Source organism: Grammomys surdaster, unplaced genomic scaffold, assembly GCF_004785775.1.
Source record: "Grammomys surdaster isolate TR1022 unplaced genomic scaffold, NIH_TR_1.0 513, whole genome shotgun sequence".
In the NCBI taxonomy this organism is placed as follows: Eukaryota; Metazoa; Chordata; class Mammalia; order Rodentia; family Muridae; genus Grammomys; species Grammomys surdaster.
In genome coordinates, this window is record NW_021604932.1 from 713,075 (window position 1) to 719,074 (window position 6,000).

General features: G+C 35.2%; 1 pseudogene; it reads right to left on the minus strand.

Moving 5' to 3' along the window:
• Nucleotides 1-6,000, minus strand: part of LOC114633058 — a 108,707-nt pseudogene that overhangs the window by 21,127 nt on the left and 81,580 nt on the right.

The window sequence follows — 6,000 nt, forward strand, 5'->3', positions numbered from 1 at the left end:
AATTCTGGTATAGCATCAGTATTTTAACCGTGGATTGTGGATAAACCTGTACATCTTTGTGCCTTCTATTCCATTGTTTACATTCTGGTCTTTATATTGTTATTTCTGATGAATATTTGGAAAATGTCTATGTAAAACACAGAGATGTTTATAGTGCATTATAGTCTGAGTGGTAGATTCAGCAGTTGATATTCACGAAATGGTGGAGAAAAGCTTTAAGACTCTCTATTCAACATCGCCTGTTCTGCTCTTTCAGCCTCTACATTATTCCTTCAATGTCAACCATTCAATGTTCTTTATACATGGATTTCTGTTGACTTTTCTAAGTTATTCTATGTTTTATGTGTTGGAAACCCTCTCCAGACTTGGCAATAGTAGTGAGGGCAGCATCTGGTTCCCAACTTGGTTTTCTTTTTATAATTGTTAGATGCAAAGAGGAAACCTTAGGGACACTCGAGAGGCACAGTATGCTTTTCCTATTCTATAGCAATTCCTCAAGCATATGTTCCCCCATCATCTACCAGGGTATTTCCCTCATCACTCTTTATTACTATTGTATTTTAATTATATTTTAAAGGATTCTGTTGTTTACTGTTTTCAGATTGTCCTAACCTAAATGAAATAATCCTGTCTTATAATTGTCATTTCCATGGATATTGACACAGGATGAAAGGTGTTTCATTAATGGGGAATGCCTAGCTCTATTTACACATAAAATTTTTATAAAAATGTTATTTGTAAAATGAAACTTTTTGGTATATTTAGAAAAATATTGTTCATCATAATTTTTATTGAACATGACAAAACTCTCTATTCTATAAATTTGACATCATAACCTTGATATCAAAGATAATAAATTTATCATGAACCAAACAATTTAAAATGCTCCACAGAATAAAAATTTCCCAGGAAAACACATTAAACACTGGACTTTATTTTATGCTTTATTGAGCTGAGTTTTTTTTATCTACCCCAGAATTAGTTTATCACAATAAAGAAAGCCGCTGCAAGAATTCATCCACTCTGAGGGCCGAATTTGGAGACAAAAACATTATGCAACCATAGCCCAATATATGTTCAAGGTACTTACTACAGATCACCTGCCAGAGAACTCAGACAAAGGACTAGTCTTTCAATAGCTAGGGTCTCTTCATTTCATTCAGTCATCAATCTGACTAAAGTCAAAGGAATAGGAAGTTAAATGCTGATATTTTGAACAACAACATGCAGGACACAATCTGCATATTCCTAGCATCTTCAAGGAATTCTGTGATTCATTACATATGTCCTTACCTGTGATGTGGGATTCTTCATCAAGAGCAGAAGAGCAAATTTCATCATTGAGCTTATTGACTCTTTCCCAGAAAAAATCAGATCAACCACCAATGTTGCCAGGTTTTCAAGGGTATAGTTCAACTGCTAATTGCCATTTTCCTAAGAAAGGATCGATACAATTATCTGATAAAGACTTTCCATGTACTAGAACCAACTATGATTGAATATAAAATATTGGACAAATCTATATTGTTGATAACACAGAATCTAGAAAGTTCATCATGGCAAAACTATTATAGAATTCCAGAGATTGTTTTGTAGATGGTCTAAACTTCATTTTCCAAACTTATTTTTCCTGTTTGTCAAAATTGCGTTCCCAAGATTATGTGCTTGTGTGTGTGTGTGTGTGTGTGTGTGTGTGTATACAATACGTAATAAGATTACAGAAATTCTGTTTGTTTTCTATTCCAATGAAAACACATGTAAGGAAAGATTTAGATTTCATCTTCTCTGGGCATACCTATTCATTTATTCAAAGAAAACCTACACATTAAACATAGTAACAATATTGAAAGGCACTTGACTCTAATGCTTTACATATCCTTCACTATATCATCACTGGGTTACAATGAGTCTCTTTGTACCTGAATTCATTAGATACTTTGGACTTTTTAGGCATTCATAGCTAGACTTCCCTTTATTTGTTAGGAAACAAAATTTGATTTGTACAAATAGGGTTTTGGATCCATTAGTCTAGCTGTTTGAAGTCTGAGTAAAGAATTTGCTTTAATTTTTTTCTCAAAAAATGTTATGGAGTAACAATCACTGCACAGTCTGCACAAATTTCAAATTTGTAAGGAAGATAATGAATCACTCCTCAGAAGGTTAGCTAGGTTCACAGTCAGTACAACCATGCTCCACTCTATGTGAAAGTCAATTAGCAATATGACCCATGTAATATGGAAGGATTGATAATGAAAATATATAAACAAGATACTAAGTCATGAAGACAGAGCATAACACATTTGTCACCTTCATAAGATAAAGCAGAGAAGGAGAGGAATGCCGGTGACAAAGCTGTAAAGATGGTGTGCTGTAGCTTTGTCAACAAGTTTATGACTTTAAATGTTGACTCATGATCATAAATAAAGCATAATTACTCTTTTCTGTCATATTGATGATTATGTTCTCTACATGTTCTTCAGTGCATCTAATACTGTATAACTATCATTTCCAAAAGCAGTAGCATTCTCTGTATTATTTCCAACCAAAGGCACATCATCTTCTGCTGTAATGCAAGACTTACATGGTTTTAGTACAGAAATTTATCAGATCTTCAAAGAAGACCTAATACCAATATTTCTTATACTATTCTACAAAATAGAAATAGAGGGAATACTAGTTAATTCATTCTATTAAGCCAAAATTATGATGATACATAAGCCACACAAAAACTCAACAAAGAAAGAGAACCTCAGATCAATCTCACTTTTGAATTTCAATGATAAAATACTCAATAAAATTCTCACAGAACAAATCCAAGAACACATCAAAATGATCAATTTCCATGAATAATTAGGCTTCATCCTAAGGATGCAGGTATGGTTCAATATATGTAAATCCATCAATATAATACATAATATTAACAAGCTTAAGAAAAAAATCGAATGTTCATCTCAATAGATGCTGAAAATATCTTCCACAAGATACATACCACTTGATATTAAAAGTATTAGAAAAATCAGGAATTCAAGGCACATGACTAAACATTACAAAGACAATATAGAGCATACCAACACCCAGCACTAAATTAAATATACAGAAATTTGATGCAATCCCACTAAAATTAGCGACAAAAGAAGGCTGACCACCCTCTCCATATTTAGTCAATATAGTATTTAAAGTTTTAACTTAAACAACTAGACAACAACAGGAGGTCAAAGGGATACAAATTATTAATGAAGTCAAAGTATCACTATTTACAGATGATATGATGGTATATATCAGTGAACCCAAATTTTATACCAGAGAACTTCTACATGTCACAAACAAATTCAGCAAAATGGCTGGATATATAGTTAACTCAAACTAATCAGTGTCCTTCATTTATCCAAATGATAAACAGGCTGAGAATGAATCCATGTGAACAATATATTTCACAATAGTCATAAGTACTATAAATTATCTTGGTGTAACTTTATTAAATCAAACGAAAGATCTGTATCACAAGAACAACAACTCCTTGAAGAAAGAAATCAAAGACTGCAGATTATGAAAAGATCTCCACGCTCATGGATTGGTAGGATGTGGAGAAAGCATAACACCCCTCCATTGCTGGTGGAATTTCAAAATGGTACAACCACTATGGAAATCATTTTGGTGGTTCCTAAGAAAATTGGAAATACTTCTACCTGAAGACCCAGCTATAACACTCCTGGCTATATACCCAAAAGATGGTCCACCATACCACAAGGACACATGCTTCACTATGTTCATAGCAGCCTGACTTGTTAATAGCCAGAAAATGGCAAAAACCCAGATGTCCCTCAGTTAAAGAACAGATACAAAAAATTATGGTTCATTTACACAATACTCTTCAGTTATTAACAACATGAACATCATGAATTTTGCAAGTAAATGGATGCAACTAGAAAGTATCATCCTGCATGAGAATACTCAATCCCAAAGTATATGCATAATATATACTCACTGATAAGTGGATATAATACAAAAAGTTCAGCATACCCATGTTACAACTCACTGGCCATATAAAGTTTAAAAAGAAGGAAGGCCCAAGTGTGGATATTTCAATACCACTTAGAAAAGGAACAAAATAGTCAGGAGGAGGCAAATAAAGTGAGGGACATGGCTGGGAGAGCGGAGAGGGGGAGAAAGGGGATAGGATCTGGTTATGGGGGAAAGAAGAGAGAAGCCCAGGGGGTAAGGAAAATGAATGGAAATATGCAGCAGTGAGGGATTCGAATCAGGGAAACCTATAGAAAGCAGCAAAGACTTGTGATTTGAGAGGCTCCTAGGACTCAATGAGGGTGGCTTTCACCAAGATGTGCAATAGTGGGGAGACAGAATTGGAAGAGATCACCTCTAGTACAGAGATATGGCACCCAATTGTGACATAATGTTATCTAACAAGCTAAAAATTTTTTGATCCAGAACTGATCCTGTCTAAATAAAATGCTCGGACAAAAATGAAGCAGAGACTGAATGAAAAGTCATCCACTCATTGGCCCAACTTGATATCCATCACATGTGCAGGCATCCTACCCTGACACTACTATTAATGCCATGTTGTGCTTGCAGACAGCTTGTGTGAGGCACTATCATCAGCTGACTGAGACAGATGCAGATACTTTCAGCCAAACATTGGACTGAATTGAGCAACCACTATTAAAGAGATGAGGAAAGGACTGAAGGAGGTGAATGGGATTGCAACTTTATAAGTTGAAAAACAGTATCAAGTAATCAGACCAACAAGAGCTCACATTGAATAAGGCAGAAACCAAAGAGCATATATGAGCTAGTCCTTGACTCCATATATATGTGTGTGAGTGTGTGTGTGTGTGTGTGTGTGTGTATGCTTTATTAGGAGATTTCCTTAATCCTGTAAAACCTTAACAAGAAAGGATGATGTTGTAGGGGGTGAAATGTGGGGTACATAGGTGTGTAGAGGACTACTCTCAGAAGCAAAGGGGATTGGGGATGGGGTGAAGATTAGGAAAGGTCCTGCCATGTTTTCTGAAATCATCCACAGAAGCCTTTATTCACCACTATCCCAGAAATGCCATTGTACACTTCCTTCTTCTCAAACCTTCTGTTCTCTAATTGCACAACAATAACAGCTTTCCATTATACAGTTTCTGAAGTCAATGTAAAAGATCCTTAAAAAAAAAAGTCACTGCAATAAATGGGTTCTAGAGTGATTCCCTGTTTCTAAACCCATTTTGGAAGCTCTTAAAAGACAAAACCAAAGATTGAGCTCTGTTTACAGCATCATACACACACACACACAAACACACACACACACACACAAACACACACACACACACACACACAAACACAGGTCTATACCCTGGCAGGGGTGGAGGCCACTCCTGCTTTGATGTTACCTAGAACAAAATAAAAGCATTTTAAATTGGTCTTCCATCTTAAACCTTAGTAAGTATTTTGTTTTCAAATTGCTTACCTTTTTTCTAAGCTCTTCTCTCCATTCCAGCAAGAATAATGGTCACAGGAAGCATCACATTTTATCATTGTTAATTGCTATAATCCCTTCCCACAGCATTGAAAGTTATTAAATGAGAATACATTGACAAAGGCAGATCCACTAGTAAGTGCAAGAGTCATGAAATCAAAACAGATGCTTAACACAGTTCCAGCAAAGCTGAGCGAATTGCTATAATCTCTGTCCTTCTACCTCTTTCTTTTGGGTTCTGGTCTCTGCATGTTGCATTCTTGGCAACTTTCTGCATTATGATTTTGTGTCTTTTTCTGAGAAAATTATATCTGAGTTTTTTCACGAAAATTCTAATATTAACTTTATCTGGTCACTATTTGAAAGTCTTCCTTATGCTCTGGAGATTATTAAGCACAGATAAGCACACAGCTAAATGAAGTCATTATTCCAGGAACCTTCTTTGGGCATCTTCACCTGAGAAAATTCAAACAGTATAATTGGTACATGGTAAACAGAAACCACTAACAAATTGT